Below are 17,450 nucleotides of genomic sequence, written 5' to 3' on the forward strand. Positions count from 1 at the left end.
TCTGATATAAAGTTGTCAACTCTCCATGATTGCAGCTATATAACACTGGTGTTTCAATCTTGGTTCCATAAAATTTCGAGCTCCCTGTCCACGATGAACTTCATGTTCTAGTAAAGAAACCTAATATACCATTTATTGCCTGTTTTGCTATTACTGGAAGAAATGACTGAATCATAAAGGGCTCTTAGTTTAACTCTGTTCTGTGAGGCTGGACAGCCTCACACTCATCACACTCATCGGATCTTTGTAATCCAGGCCACAGTGTACAATTGCAGAAATCTATCTGACTTTAGGATACATGCTCAGACAAAATATGGGAAACCACATTCTGGTAGAAAAGATAAGCTTTCCTCCTCCCAACACAGTCTGTCACCAATCTGGCTCATAGTTCCCCCCCCCCAGGCCACCTTGAATTATGGCACCTGTTGGAAAGAGGGATAGAATGATCTCAATGGTTAAATATTATCTTTTATACCAGGATCAAAAGCCACCAATCTGCTTCTGGTGCTACCCTTCTGGAACTAATGGAGCCATTTTTGCATACGAAAATTATAATGAGCTGGTAGAGTATTGGTACAGTGGAGAGGATAGAAATGGTCAAATAATGCTTTAGGCAGGCAGCAGGGAATCCATCACCTTCCAGTTGTTGCTGGACTACCTCTCATTCTCTATGGCTGCCTCTCATGTATGCCACTGCCCTCCATGACATGCATGGAGATATTGGGGTGGCTTGAATGCACACCCCCACCCTACATTCATAGATGTAGAGTTCCCATGTTCAGGCAAATGCCTGAATGCACCTACTGCCTGTGAAGAAGTAATGTATTAATGTACGGCCTATAAAACAGCTATAATCATAGGCATATAGTTCCCTGTGCTTCATTCTCAGTATAAAGGATAGGGTACACTTTCTGCCTACTGGTCTTTAGGACAGCCCATATTGACAAATGACACCATTTCTAGTGCTTTCTGCCAATAACGGTTGTCTTTTTGATGCTGTCTGCCAATAATAATGACTATTTCTTAAAGAGAACAATTAATGAATGCCTCTGAAAAACCTTTTAACAACTACAAAAATGTGCTAAAGTTGTTGCTGTGTTGCTGTTTAGTCATTTAGTCGTGTCCGACTCCTTGTGACCCCATGGACCAGAGAACGCCAGGCACTCCTGTCTTCCACTGCCTCCCGCAGTTTGGTCAGACTCATGTTTGTAGCTTCGAGGACACTGTCCAACCATCTCGTCCTCTATCATCCCCTTCTCCTTGTGCCCTCAATCTTTCCCAACATCAGGGTCTTTTCCAGGGAGTCTTCTCTTCTCATGAGGTGGCCAAAGTATTGGAGCCTCAGCTTCAGGATCTGTCCTTCCAGTGAGCATTCAGGGCTGATTTCCTTAAGAATGGAGAGGTTTGATCTTCTTGCAGTCCAAGGGACTCTCAAGAGTCTCCTCTAGCACCATAATTCAAAAGCATCAAGTAGTCAACAAAAAAAAGTAAAACAACAACAACAAACCTTTGCCAATGAGTTTACAGTGGTACTTCGGGTTAAGTACTTAATTCATTCCAGAGGTCCGTACTTAACCTGAAACTGTTCTTAACTTGAAGCACTACTTTAGCTAATGGGGCCTCCTGCTGCTGTTGCCGTGCTGCCGGAGCACGATTTCTGTTCTCATCCTGAAGCAAAGTTCTTAACCTGAAGCACTATTTCTGGGTTAGCAGAGTCTGTAACCTGAAGCGTATGTAACCTGAAGCGTATGTAACCCAAGGTACCACTGTATAGGCCAGCTAAGCTGCATGTTTTATTGTGGCATAATAATAATAATAATAATAATAATAATAATAATAATAATAATAATAATAATTTATTTATACCCTGCCCATCTGGCTGGGCCTCCCCAGCCACTCTGGGCGGCTTCCATAAAAACCAAGAATACAGTAAAATATCACACGTTAAAAACTTCCCTGAACAGGGCTGCCTTAAGATGTCTTCTGAATGTCAGGTAGTTGTTTATCGCTTTGACATCTGCTGGAATGGCGTTCCACAGGGCGGGCGCCACTACCGAGAAGGCCCTCTGCCTGGTTCCCTGTAGCTTTGCTTCTCGCAATGAGGGAACCGCCAGAAGGCCTTCGGAGCTGGACCTCAGCGTCCGGGCAGAATGATGGGGGTGGAGACGCTCCTTCAGGTATACTGGGCCGAGGCCGTTTAGGGCTTTAAAGGTCAGCACCAACTCTTTGAATTGTGCTCGGAAACGTACTGGGAGCCAATGTAGGTCTTTCAAGACCGGTGTTATATGGTCTCGGCGGCCGCCCCCAGTCACCAGTCTAGCTGCCGCATTCTGGATTAGTTGTAGTTTCCGAGTCACCTTCAAAGGTAGCCCCACGTAGAGTGCATTGCAGTAGTCCAAGCGGGAGATAACCAGAGCATGCACCACTCTGGTGAGACAGTCCGCAGGCAGATAGGGTCTCAGCCTACGTACCAGATGGAGCTGGTAAACAGCTGCCCTGGACACAGATTTGACCTGTGCCTCCATGGACAGCTGTGAGTCCAAAATGACTCCCAGGCTGCGCACCTGGTCCTTCAGGGGCACAGTTACCCCCATTCAGGACCAGGGAATCCTCCACACCTGCCCGCCTCCTGTCCCCCCAAAACAGTACTTCTGTCTTGTCAGGATTCAACCTCAATCCGTTAGCCGCCATCCATCCTCCAACCGCCTCCAGACACTCACACAGGACCTTCACCGCCTTCACTGGTTCTGATTTAAAAGAGAGGTAGAGCTGGGTATCATCCGCATACTGATGAACACCCAGCCCAAACCTCCTGATGATCTCTCCCAGCGGCTGCATGTAAATGTTGAAAAGCATGGGGGAGAGGACAGAACCCTGAGGCACCCCACAAGTGAGACATTATTCTTTCTTGTGCCAAATCTGTTTTACCTTTTTGGCCTTAGTCTACCACCCTGCTATATATCATTCCAGTACAGGCAGCTAATCAGCAATAAACTCCAGATATTCCTAGGAATTGGAGAGCAATGAACCTTCACAAACTACAAAATCAGCTAAGTGATAGGCAAGAGTGCAAGTGGGGTGTGTGTGTGTGTGTGTGTGTGTGTCTGTCTGTCTGTCTGTAGTCTTTTCCAGGTTCTCAGTCATCCAGGCACTGGACAGACCTGTGCCTACAAAGTGGTGACATCATTTGCCTTCAGATCATACACTTTGACCAGTTATGAGATGAGAGAGAGTATTCATAGATTAGGTCCCCACCTCATCCTGACCTTGCTGCACACTTTGCCAAGCAAATTCCTGGTTGAGCCAATGAGAACTCTTTCAGCACCAGTTATTTCCATCTTCTCCAAAAGCATTCAAATGTGATTGGCCCTTTAAAATGCAGTATGCTACACCAGCCCATGTGAAATTGGGCTGGGTTGCCATTCACCATGATGCCTGCTTCTCTCTCTCTCTCTCTCTCTCTCTCTCTCCCTCTCTCTCTCTCTCTCTCTCTCTCTCTCTCTCTCTCTCTCTCCTGTAAGAGCTGGTGATCTAAAACTGACCAATGTGAGGAACATGGCATTGTTAGACTTTAATGAAATAGGCATCTGTTTAACTGGGAAATGTACAGTCTCAGATGATTGCAAATATCCCATGTTCTTATCTATTTGCTTTGAAATGCATTTCAAATACCATACAAATACCATTCCAATAGCTTCCTCTGTGAGTTTGAAGACATGCCTCATGCATTATTTAAGTACAGGAAAGTACTGCTGAAGAAAGAAAAGGGGTTGCAAAGTGGCTTCGATCAAAAGCCCTCTTTTGTTGTTTTCTCCTCCAAGCACTGGAGGGGAAAAACTAATTTAAAAAATAAAAATAAAGTGCCAATCTCTTTGTTATCTCCATGGCTAGCATTCGTTACATGAGGACGTTTCATTCCGGTGACTGCCAGGAAAATGAAATACAGTTAAGAAATCCTGTGTGCGTGTCTCTCTGTGTATATATCAGACATCGAGATTTCTCAAAACTCAGAAAAAACAGGAATGGTATGCTAGACTAGCTTCCTGGCAAATTAATACAATGGACAGATGGTTTTTCATTATGTGTTATACAGAAATACAAGGCTTGTGACAGTGTGTTTGTATTGATGCTTATTCATCTGTGAGAGAGTAATTTTCAGGCTGCTTGTTTAGAGCACATTCTAAATCTTCCTCTGCATCTGCAGAACATCTGCCTAAACTAGGATTGTCAGTGTCAATATTTTATTTCTAGTAAGCGACAGGCTGTCTTAATGTCCTTCTGCAGCTAAAGAAATGAGTGTGAAAAGGAGGGTTTCAAGGCAAAGATCTGGGGTTCTCAAGCTAACTATGTTCTTTACATAATATGCACCGCAAAATATTTTTAAAAAATCCATAGTACTTGTTTTGTTTCTTGTAACATATGTTTTTTTATAAATGATATTTATTAAACTTTTTCAGACAATAGAAAGCTACAAAATTAAAGATAGAAAATAAAAAGCATAACAATAATAAAAGACAAAAAATACAAAAATACAAAGCCAAGTACATAAAAAGTAAAGAAGAAAGTTAAAAAAAATCAATATTTTCATGTCTTCCATTTCATTTACTTATTTCCTGACCTCCTCACATCCCCCTTTTCTGTATTCCAGTTCACATAGTTAGTTCAGCAAATCCTTACCCTCTATCATTTATCTTTACTTATTATCTTAACCTATTATAACTATATATTTCCAGCCATTGTCAATCCGCATTTACATATTCTTATTAATCTTTTTACCAATACTGCTTATTTTCAATCCAACATCCCTTCAACATTCATTAATTTTGCAGTATTTCTGCAAGTAGTCTTTAAATTTCTTCCAGTCTTCTTCCACCACCTCTTCTCCTTGATCTCGGATTCTGCCAGTCATTTCTGCCAATTCCATGTAGTCCATGTTTCTTGTAACATATGGACCAAACAAGTAGCAGAAGTGATCTCCCTCCCCACCCCCCACAAGTGTGTATGCACATACAGAATGATTTATATTTTCATAGGCTCTGGATGAAAGGGGAAAGGGAGGTCTGCTTATGAAACACCCTTTACTATGGCTAAAAAATGATATTCACCTCACCCCATCACAACTCACTTTTAAGCAAGCAACTTTTAAGCAATACTTTTTTTTCTATGCAACCTTTGGGATACAGCTTTCTCATCTGATTTTCTGCCTGTTGCTGCTCTTCACTTTTCTTTTTCTTTTTCTTTTTTCTGCTTATTTTCATATTTTTAAATATTGTCTTCATTTTTTAAAAACAGTTGTGTTAAACATTTGTACTTGTTGCTAAAAAATAAAATAATGAAGTATAAACACCAACAATTGGGAAACACTGGCCTGCGAGCACTCCAACTGGACAACAGCCTTTACCAAAGGGGTCATGGACTTTGAAGATGCTTGAACTCAGGACGAAAGGGAGAAGAAGGCATGTTTGGCAAATCCTCACTGTGATCATTTCCCACTCGGAAACCTATGTCCTCACTGTGGAAGGACATGTGGATCCAGAATTGGCCTTCACAGTCACTTACGGACTCACTGTTAAGACCGTGTTCATGGAAGGCAATCTTACTCAGCTACAAGTCATCGCCAAAGAAGAAGACTTGCTGCTGCACTGAGATATACATTCTGAAAATAAATAAATATCACCATCAGTAATACAGGACCACTCAGCAAGACACATGGTTCACTTTGTTAATCGTCATAAAGTGTGCTGGTCCCAGGGGGAGGTTACCGTGGGGCGAGGTCCAGGACCTGAGTCGAGGGTCAGCAGACAGTCCTCCATGGGCGAAGCAGGGTCTGAAGCGAGAAGCCGGGCAAGGACAGGAACTCAGGAGGAACAGGACTGGATGCTGGCCGAAACAGCTCTTCAACGACGTTGCTCCCACAACCTGGGACCAGGCTGACTCGCCTTTATCTTCTCTGAGGCCAGGGGCGGCCCCGGCCCCCAGGAGACCCGCTTCTCCTGGCCTTAAGGCGAGCACTCCTCCTGGGAGAAACCAGTTCCCTCCGCCACTCTGCCCTGAGCCTCTGCATCTCAGGAGAGGCTGAAGCGTTACTGGACCCAGGGGAAGACTCACCTTCCCCTGACAGGGCTGGGAGAGGCGCACCTGTAGGCACTGTGTCTTCAATCACCTCTGGAGCCAGAGAGGATTCACCTGGTGCCTGCTCCTGAGGATCCGGCACAGGTACAGGTGCTTCAGATCCAAGGCCCTGCCCCTGCTCAGCCGGCCCTAGAGGCGGGGACTCCTGTGCAGGCTAGGGTTCCTCCGGTTCGGCCTCTGAATCGGATTCCCAGGCCATCACATAAAGGAGTACCCAGAAATTACCCCTGCACCAGACCCAATTTCATTTCCAGCTTCATTGTTACTGTTTCTGGCAGTTCATTGCAATTACCATCGTAGTTATAGTTTTGGAGAGTCGGTGTGGTATAAAGGTTAGTGTTTGATCATGACCTGAGACACCAGGGTTCAAATCGCCACTCAGCTATGAAGTTCACTGGGTGACCTTGGGCCAGACCGTGTCTCTCTCTCATGTATCTCACAGGGTTGTTGGGATGATAATACAGAGAGGGTACAACTATGTACACCATCTTGAGCTCCTTCAAGGAAAAGGTGGTATAGCAATATAGTAAATACATACATTTGAAGAGTAGTGGTAAAATACTGGTCACTACTCTCCACCTTTCTATAGTGAACACAAACTAAACTTCTCTGCTCCCTGTTCTCTTCAACCCAAGACTAGGACCAGTGAGGCAACACAGTGACACTGGAAGCTGCCTCATACTAAGACAGGCCACCAGTCCTTCTAGCTCAGTATTGTCCAGGGTGCCTTTGCAATGGCTCAACAGGATTTCAGACAACAGTGTCTCTTTGTCATGATTAGAGATGCCAGGGATTGAACTGCTGGCCTTCTGAATTTATGAGCATCCACTGATACTTAAAATTCTGGACACAACCTTCAGCATCACTCAGATCCTTTCTTATGTCCAGTACAACACATCAGCCAACCCCAAACGGCAGCTGCAGTATTGCTACTTGATCCCCAGTTTTTCCTGTGAATATGTAAACTCAAATAACACATCTCCCTCAATAATAAAACTTGTCTCTAGTAGCTTAAGTACTCATCAGCCCACTATAACTTCTGGTCACTATAGCCCTGGTTCAAATGCAAAGAGAGAGATCAATATGGCTAGCTGAAGTACATGAAAAAGTTTTAGTCAGATGACTAGGGATGTTAGAGAATTCCAATGAAAGCAGATAAGGGAAACAGAATAGGCATTGCTTATTCGTCCAATGTCTGGAACAAAAATCAATTAGCAAATACAATTGGTGTTTGCTGCTGCTGCTTTCAGTCCACAGTCAATATGTAATTGATTACATTTCCCTCCCAATTTGCATTGTTTCATTTGCATTGAAATGATAGGAGTAGACTAACATAATTACACCGTAATTTACAAAATGTAATTAATTATGTGACGTACAACATTTTGCTGACAGCAAGGTGAATAAGGTAGGTTTTGGTGGAAGACAATCTGAAGGCGAACAGAAACAATGCCGCATGTGACAAATACAAGGCAGAAAAGAAAGCAATGACTTTTTACATCCCTACTGGTGACTGTTCCTAGAATGAGAAATCATATTATATATATATATATATATATATATATATATATATATATATATATGCGCAGGTTTTGGTGTCTTCGGGTGTCTTCCCGTGTAAGAGTTGGGGTGTCTAGGCGACGTTTCGACGAGGTCTCACTCGTCATCTTCAGGCTGGTGCTTTCGGCTTCTTGTTACTAGAACAGAGCAGGATCTCAGTGTTTGAGTTCCTATAAATACTGTTGAGGGGGTGTGGTGTATAGCCTCCAACGTTCTGGGCAGAGAGGAAGTTCCCAGGTTAGTGTGCCTTTTCTTCTTTTGTTCCTTAATTACTTGAGGGATATCTTGAGTGATTTCTTGAGTGATATTCTGAGTACCACTTAGGAGGGTCATTAGGTGTGGATTAGTTGCTAAAGCTTTCGTGTCTTGACCTCTTGAGCTTGTGAAGAGTTTTTCTGAGAAGATGGCTGTACTGCACTTAGTTGTGCTCTGGCTTGGCTTCGAGTATAGGGGCGAGCTGTGGTTTTGTGCCCTGTGCCAGCCAGATCTGTGTAGGGATTGCAGGGGGGTGCAGCATCCGGAGGTGCCACTATGGTTTGGCTACTGGATGGTGTCTGTAATTTATCTGTGGAGAGGGTCTGGGTTTGGGTCTGGTGTGGTTGATTGGAGATGGCGTTCTGTGTGCCTCTGGTTCTGGTGTCGGTTTTTGTGGGGAGGGCTAATTTCCAGATGTCTGGCAGGCGGGACGTGTCGTCACGTTTGTTCATGTTGTGAGGGTGTTTCTCTATCTCGATGGCTTCCATGATTATTCTCTTGTGGTGATGTTCCATGTTAAAGAGCAATTTGGAATCTGCAAAATTAATTTCGTGTCCTGTTTCTTTCATGTGTTGGTAAAGAGAGGAAGTTTTTTCTTCTTTTTTGACGGCATTCTTGTGTTCTGCGATACGTGCATTTATTCGTCTGTTTGTTTGTCCAATGTACGTGGCTGGGCAGACTTTGCAGGGTATTTCATAGACCCCTTGGTTTTCTAACTGGATTTTATCTTTTGGGTTTCTGAGGATATTGGCTATTTTTTGGTTGGTGCAAAAGGCTGTTTTGATATTGTGTTTATGGAGGATTTTGCTAATTTTATCTGTAGTGCCCTTGATATAAGGAAGGAGGGCCATGCCATTGTTTTCTTCTGTGTCTTGGTTTTTGGTGGGTGTTTCTTTTTGGATTAGCTTCGTAACCCTGTTTTGTTGGTATCCGTTGGCGATTAACACATTTGAGAGATTCTGTAACTCAGTTGTCAAGTGGTCTTTGTCAGCCAGGCGTTTGGTTCTGGAGATGAGAGTCTTGGCTACGGAGTTTATTTGTGCAGGGTGGTGGTGTGATTGTGCATGTAAGTAGCGGTTGGTGTGTGTTTTTTTCCCCGGTAGATAGTGTGTCCTAGGGAGCCATCAGGTTTTTTGTAGATTAGGACGTCAAGGAAGGGAAGTTGGTTGTTGGCTTCTATTTCCATAGTGAATTGTATTTTGGGGTGTAGGCTGTTGAGATGTGTGAGGAAGCTATCTAGTTTTTCCTTCCCGTGTGGCCAAATTACAAAGGTGTCGTCAACATATCTGAGCCAAAGTTTGGGTTTGTGTTCTGACTTGTCTAAAGCATTGGTTTCAAAGTGTTCCATGTACAGATTTGCGATGACCGGTGAGAGGGGTGATCCCATAGGTGCTCCTTCTATCTGTTTATATCTTTGTCCATTGTGGATGAAGTACGTGTTGGTTAGGCAGTGGTTGGTCAGGTCCAGGATGTATTCGGGGGGATTGTATTTGTTTTGAATGGCTGTCAAGGCTTCATTAATGGGCACTTGTGTGAAAAGAGATACAACATCGAAGCTCACAAGTAGGTCATCGGGATGTAGGTTTTGCTTCTTTATTGTTTCTATGAACTGGAAGGAGTTTGTAACGTGTGAAGCGATAGATTCTGCATAGGGCTGAAGTTGCTTAGCGAGAAATTTAGCGAGATTTTGTAGAGGTGAGCCTATGGAGCTGACTATTGGTCTGAGTGGTGTTCCTTCTTTGTGTATCTTGGGGAGACCGTAGAGTTTGGGGCATCTGGATGATTTTTCTCTGGGGATGATTCTTAGCTGGATTTCTTCACTGATAGGAGAGGCTTTTATTTTGGATTTGGTGGTTTTTTCCAGATAGGTGGTGGGATCTGTTTTTATAGGTTGGTAGGTAGGGTCTTGGAGTAGATTTGATAGTTTTGCTTGGTAGTCCGATGTGTTCATCACAACAGTGGCATTACCTTTGTCTGCTGGGAGAATGATTATGTTGTTGTCTTTCCTCAGGTTGGTGAGTGCTTTCTGTTCTTCTTTGTGTAAATTGCTTCTGGGTGGTTTGCTGGAGCAGAGGATGTTGGTGACTTCAAGTCTGATTTTATTGGCTTCATCTGGGTTGATTTTGGTTAGGCTAGCTTCGACTCCGCATATGATGTTTTCCGTGGGGATGCGTCTCGGGGCGACTGCAAAGTTGAAACCTTTGGAGAGTACTTTGGTTTCAGTTGAGGTGAGGATCCTGTCTGATATGTTATGTACTGTTTGTTTCATGGGTTGTTGTGGAGGGTGGCTGGGCTTCTGGCGTTTCTCTAGTTTGTGGAGTTTGTTGGTGTGTGTGTCTGTCTTATGTGAGGACTCTGTTTCAGCTCTCCAAACGGCTAGTTGTTTGCATTTGTCCCAGAGTGCAGGGTGGATTTTGTTACAGAGTTTGAGGTGAAGAGTGAGCAGATCTTTGTTGGTTTGGTTTAGTAGGTATCTTTTCTTATGAAGTTCGTTTCTGATTAGGGATAGTTCAGTTCGTTTCAGGATCCTTTCGGTAGCTGGGGTTTTAGAGTGGAATTTAAGTTGGAAGCATGTGGGAATTAAGTTGTTGTCTCGGCAGTTGCGTAGGAACAAGAGATCACATAAGATGGTGGCTCTTCGGATTTCTAGTTTCTCGTAGGTTCTTGTCAGCTGGAAGGTTTCCTCCCCGTAGAGGTGAGATATTTGCTTTCGTAGATTTTCACGGGTACAGGAATGCAGGTTTTGGTGTCTTCGGGTGTCTTCCCGTGTAAGAGTTGGGGTGTCTAGGCGACGTTTCGACGAGGTCTCACTCGTCATCTTCAGGCTGGTGCTTTCGGCTTCTTGTTACTAGAACAGAGCAGGATCTCAGTGTTTGAGTTCCTATAAATACTGTTGAGGGGGTGTGGTGTATAGCCTCCAACGTTCTGGGCAGAGAGGAAGTTCCCAGGTTAGTGTGCCTTTTCTTCTTTTGTTCCTTAATTACTTGAGGGATATCTTGAGTGATTTCTTGAGTGATATTCTGAGTACCACTTAGGAGGGTCATTAGGTGTGGATTAGTTGCTAAAGCTTTCGTGTCTTGACCTCTTGAGCTTGTGAAGAGTTTTTCTGAGAAGATGGCTGTACTGCACTTAGTTGTGCTCTGGCTTGGCTTCGAGTATAGGGGCGAGCTGTGGTTTTGTGCCCTGTGCCAGCCAGATCTGTGTAGGGATTGCAGGGGGGTGCAGCATCCGGAGGTGCCACTATGGTTTGGCTACTGGATGGTGTCTGTAATTTATCTGTGGAGAGGGTCTGGGTTTGGGTCTGGTGTGGTTGATTGGAGATGGCGTTCTGTGTGCCTCTGGTTCTGGTGTCGGTTTTTGTGGGGAGGGCTAATTTCCAGATGTCTGGCAGGCGGGACGTGTCGTCACGCTTATTCATGTTGTGAGGGTGTTTCTCTATCTCGATGGCTTCCATGATTATTCTCTTGTGGTGATGTTCCATGTTAAAGAGCAATTTGGAATCTGCAAAATTAATTTCGTGTCCTGTTTCTTTCATGTGTTGGTAAAGAGAGGAAGTTTTTTCTTCTTTTTTGACGGCATTCTTGTGTTCTGCGATATATTCCTTATATCAAGGGCACTACAGATAAAATTAGCAAAATCCTCCATAAACACAATATCAAAACAGCCTTTTGCACCAACCAAAAAATAGCCAATATCCTCAGAAACCCAAAAGATAAAATCCAGTTAGAAAACCAAGGGGTCTATGAAATACCCTGCAAAGTCTGCCCAGCCACGTACATTGGACAAACAAACAGACGAATAAATGCACGTATCGCAGAACACAAGAATGCCGTCAAAAAAGAAGAAAAAACTTCCTCTCTTTACCAACACATGAAAGAAACAGGACACGAAATTAATTTTGCAGATTCCAAATTGCTCTTTAACATGGAACATCACCACAAGAGAATAATCATGGAAGCCATCGAGATAGAGAAACACCCTCACAACATGAACAAGCGTGACGACACGTCCCGCCTGCCAGACATCTGGAAATTAGCCCTCCCCACAAAAACCGACACCAGAACCAGAGGCACACAGAACGCCATCTCCAATCAACCACACCAGACCCAAACCCAGACCCTCTCCACAGATAAATTACAGACACCATCCAGTAGCCAAACCATAGTGGCACCTCCGGATGCTGCACCCCCCTGCAATCCCTACACAGATCTGGCTGGCACAGGGCACAAAACCACAGCTCGCCCCTATACTCGAAGCCAAGCCAGAGCACAACTAAGTGCAGTACAGCCATCTTCTCAGAAAAACTCTTCACAAGCTCAAGAGGTCAAGACACGAAAGCTTTAGCAACTAATCCACACCTAATGACCCTCCTAAGTGGTACTCAGAATATCACTCAAGAAATCACTCAAGATATCCCTCAAGTAATTAAGGAACAAAAGAAGAAAAGGCACACTAACCTGGGAACTTCCTCTCTGCCCAGAACGTTGGAGGCTATACACCACACCCCCTCAACAGTATTTATAGGAACTCAAACACTGAGATCCTGCTCTGTTCTAGTAACAAGAAGCCGAAAGCACCAGCCTGAAGATGACGAGTGAGACCTCGTCGAAACGTCGCCTAGACACCCCAACTCTTACACGGGAAGACACCCGAAGACACCAAAACCTGCATTCCTGTACCCGTGAAAATCTACGAAAGCAAATATCTCACCTCTACGGGGAGGAAACCTTCCAGCTGACAAGAACCTACGAGAAACTAGAAATCCGAAGAGCCACCATCTTATGTGATCTCTTGTTCCTACGCAACTGCCGAGACAACAACTTAATTCCCACATGCTTCCAACTTAAATTCCACTCTAAAACCCCAGCTACCGAAAGGATCCTGAAACGAACTGAACTATCCCTAATCAGAAACGAACTTCATAAGAAAAGATACCTACTAAACCAAACCAACAAAGATCTGCTCACTCTTCACCTCAAACTCTGTAACAAAATCCACCCTGCACTCTGGGACAAATGCAAACAACTAGCCGTTTGGAGAGCTGAAACAGAGTCCTCACATAAGACAGACACACACACCAACAAACTCCACAAACTAGAGAAACGCCAGAAGCCCAGCCACCCTCCACAACAACCCATGAAACAAACAGTACATAACATATCAGACAGGATCCTCACCTCAACTGAAACCAAAGTACTCTCCAAAGGTTTCAACTTTGCAGTCGCCCCGAGACGCATCCCCACGGAAAACATCATATGCGGAGTCGAAGCTAGCCTAACCAAAATCAACCCAGATGAAGCCAATAAAATCAGACTTGAAGTCACCAACATCCTCTGCTCCAGCAAACCACCCAGAAGCAATTTACACAAAGAAGAACAGAAAGCACTCACCAACCTGAGGAAAGACAACAACATAATCATTCTCCCAGCAGACAAAGGTAATGCCACTGTTGTGATGAACACATCGGACTACCAAGCAAAACTATCAAATCTACTCCAAGACCCTACCTACCAACCTATAAAAACAGATCCCACCACCTATCTGGAAAAAACCACCAAATCCAAAATAAAAGCCTCTCCTATCAGTGAAGAAATCCAGCTAAGAATCATCCCCAGAGAAAAATCATCCAGATGCCCCAAACTCTACGGTCTCCCCAAGATACACAAAGAAGGAACACCACTCAGACCAATAGTCAGCTCCATAGGCTCACCTCTACAAAATCTCGCTAAATTTCTCGCTAAGCAACTTCAGCCCTATGCAGAATCTATCGCTTCACACGTTACAAACTCCTTCCAGTTCATAGAAACAATAAAGAAGCAAAACCTACATCCCGATGACCTACTTGTGAGCTTCGATGTTGTATCTCTTTTCACACAAGTGCCCATTAATGAAGCCTTGACAGCCATTCAAAACAAATACAATCCCCCCGAATACATCCTGGACCTGACCAACCACTGCCTAACCAACACGTACTTCATCCACAATGGACAAAGATATAAACAGATAGAAGGAGCACCTATGGGATCACCCCTCTCACCGGTCATCGCAAATCTGTACATGGAACACTTTGAAACCAATGCTTTAGACAAGTCAGAACACAAACCCAAACTTTGGCTCAGATATGTTGACGACACCTTTGTAATTTGGCCACACGGGAAGGAAAAACTAGATAGCTTCCTCACACATCTCAACAGCCTACACCCCAAAATACAATTCACTATGGAAATAGAAGCCAACAACCAACTTCCCTTCCTTGACGTCCTAATCTACAAAAAACCTGATGGCTCCCTAGGACACACTATCTACTGGAAAAAAACACACACCAACCGCTACTTACATGCACAATCACACCACCACCCTGCACAAATAAACTCCGTAGCCAAGACTCTCATCTCCAGAACCAAACGCCTGGCTGACAAAGACCACTTGACAACTGAGTTACAGAATCTCTCAAATGTGTTAATCGCCAACGGATACCAACAAAACAGGGTTACGAAGCTAATCCAAAAAGAAACACCCACCAAAAACCAAGACACAGAAGAAAACAATGGCATGGCCCTCCTTCCTTATATCAAGGGCACTACAGATAAAATTAGCAAAATCCTCCATAAACACAATATCAAAACAGCCTTTTGCACCAACCAAAAAATAGCCAATATCCTCAGAAACCCAAAAGATAAAATCCAGTTAGAAAACCAAGGGGTCTATGAAATACCCTGCAAAGTCTGCCCAGCCACGTACATTGGACAAACAAACAGACGAATAAATGCACGTATCGCAGAACACAAGAATGCCGTCAAAAAAGAAGAAAAAACTTCCTCTCTTTACCAACACATGAAAGAAACAGGACACGAAATTAATTTTGCAGATTCCAAATTGCTCTTTAACATGGAACATCACCACAAGAGAATAATCATGGAAGCCATCGAGATAGAGAAACACCCTCACAACATGAACAAGCGTGACGACACGTCCCGCCTGCCAGACATCTGGAAATTAGCCCTCCCCACAAAAACCGACACCAGAACCAGAGGCACACAGAACGCCATCTCCAATCAACCACACCAGACCCAAACCCAGACCCTCTCCACAGATAAATTACAGACACCATCCAGTAGCCAAACCATAGTGGCACCTCCGGATGCTGCACCCCCCTGCAATCCCTACACAGATCTGGCTGGCACAGGGCACAAAACCACAGCTCGCCCCTATACTCGAAGCCAAGCCAGAGCACAACTAAGTGCAGTACAGCCATCTTCTCAGAAAAACTCTTCACAAGCTCAAGAGGTCAAGACACGAAAGCTTTAGCAACTAATCCACACCTAATGACCCTCCTAAGTGGTACTCAGAATATCACTCAAGAAATCACTCAAGATATCCCTCAAGTAATTAAGGAACAAAAGAAGAAAAGGCACACTAACCTGGGAACTTCCTCTCTGCCCAGAACGTTGGAGGCTATACACCACACCCCCTCAACAGTATTTATAGGAACTCAAACACTGAGATCCTGCTCTGTTCTAGTAACAAGAAGCCGAAAGCACCAGCCTGAAGATGACGAGTGAGACCTCGTCGAAACGTCGCCTAGACACCCCAACTCTTACACGGGAAGACACCCGAAGACACCAAAACCTGCATTCCTGTACCCGTGAAAATCTACGAAAGCATATATATATATATATATATATATATATATGAGAGATATATTTCAATTTTTAAAAACCACAAAAATAGAAGAATGGTGTGCTAGACTAGTTTCCTGACAAACAAAAGCAACACACAGATGGTTTTTCATCATGTGTTATACAGATACAGAAAGCTTGCTGCAACGTGTGCCTTCACCCCACCTCCAGTACGGCGTCACAACATGTTTGCTGAATGCTCCTGAGTTTCTCTGGAGTGTAGCCAATGCCTCCATCATAAGAGGGGAAGATAAGAGATGATTCAAGCTTTTCTGAAACTGTGTTGGATTGCCAGTTGAAAGATTTTTTAAAAAATCAGTTGTCTGAAACACAAGCATGGTTCACATGACATGTTCTGGGATAAAAAATGAGTGTGTGGTCTACCAGGGAGGAAATTTGCCTCTGAAGCAAAGCAGGTCTCGGGCTGGATGGGTAAATTGCCCGGGAACTTTTGGGTTCCACAATGAAAGAAAGGCAGGATATAAATGTAGTAAACTAAATGAATGAATGTAACCAAATCTGCAAACATAGCTTATATTTGTAGACCCATATGTTTATAGACCTTCTTCTACCACAGAGATAAAATGCCCCTTCCCAACTGTACAGCCATATTCACAGAGCATTGCAACAAAATTGGGGGGGGGGGTGTCAAGGAGTCCTTTTCCTTTTTATTTCCACAAAATGTCCCAGATATTATCAGCCACTATTTCCTGTCCTAGAATGTCCCTGTGTCATGATATAGGACTGCTCTGAGAACCATTTTTAGGGGGAAAGGTAACTGATCATTCCAGGGAAAGAAACATGTTGTCCATCAGGTGAGACGACAGCCCGATTTGCGGATACTCTTAGCTGTTAGACACCATTTTGATTTCACCAAAATGACCCACTACCATTTCCTTCATCATTTTCTTTCCCCAATCCCCCTAAAATGTGAAAGATAGACAACATTTTCTCTCTTTCATTTCCCCAGAAACTCCTCCCAAATTAGGAGGTTTGTATTTCTAATTGTACTTTCAACCCAGGATCACTTTGTTTACATCTTTGGCTCAACTCATAAACCACCACGTTGGAAGTGGGGAGGAGAAAGGCATGATCTCACTCCTCTTAACAATATGCACACAATCTCAGACATATTGCAAGGACACGTCTTCCAAACTTGACAGGGGAATCAGTTCACACCTTACATGGAGGATCAGCATGAGATCTACTGCAATGTCGCTACTCCTGTGCCTTGATTATATTGTTTGAAGCAACCTGATCATGTTGCCATGGGCTGGTGATGTCATCACTTCCCATGGCAGTGTTTCCAATCCATGTGGCTGAGTTAAATGAGACATTTCTGCCATTTGCATAGAAGTGAGTTCAACGTCACTGCAGACAACATATTAACCAGACTTCAGTTGAGAGTCATCAAGTGATGAGTAATCAAGTGAGACACATGCTGGCCCTTAAATGTCATGACTGCCTCAATGAACTTCTAGTACACAGAGAGATACTTCTAGTACTGGAGATACTCAGTCATGAAGTTCATTGAATGGCCTTGAGCCAGTCATTCCCTCTCAGCCGAACCTACTTCACAGTGTTATTGTGCAGTTAAAATAAGAACACAAGTATCCCGCCCTGAGCTCCATGGATGGAAGGATATAAGTATAATTAATAAAGAAAATGTTGCATTGAATGTTCATATTCTAACAGGGAGAACGAGTTTGCTGCATTAGCTTATGTAGATATTTGATAGGGACTGAACTAACCCAATCAAATATATTCTCTCATATATATATATATTCTCTCATATATATATATATTCTCTCATATATATACGAA

The sequence above is a fragment of the Podarcis bocagei genome (assembly GCF_964188305.1).
Source record: "Podarcis bocagei genome assembly, chromosome: 9".
NCBI classification, from domain to species: Eukaryota; Metazoa; Chordata; class Lepidosauria; order Squamata; family Lacertidae; genus Podarcis; species Podarcis bocagei.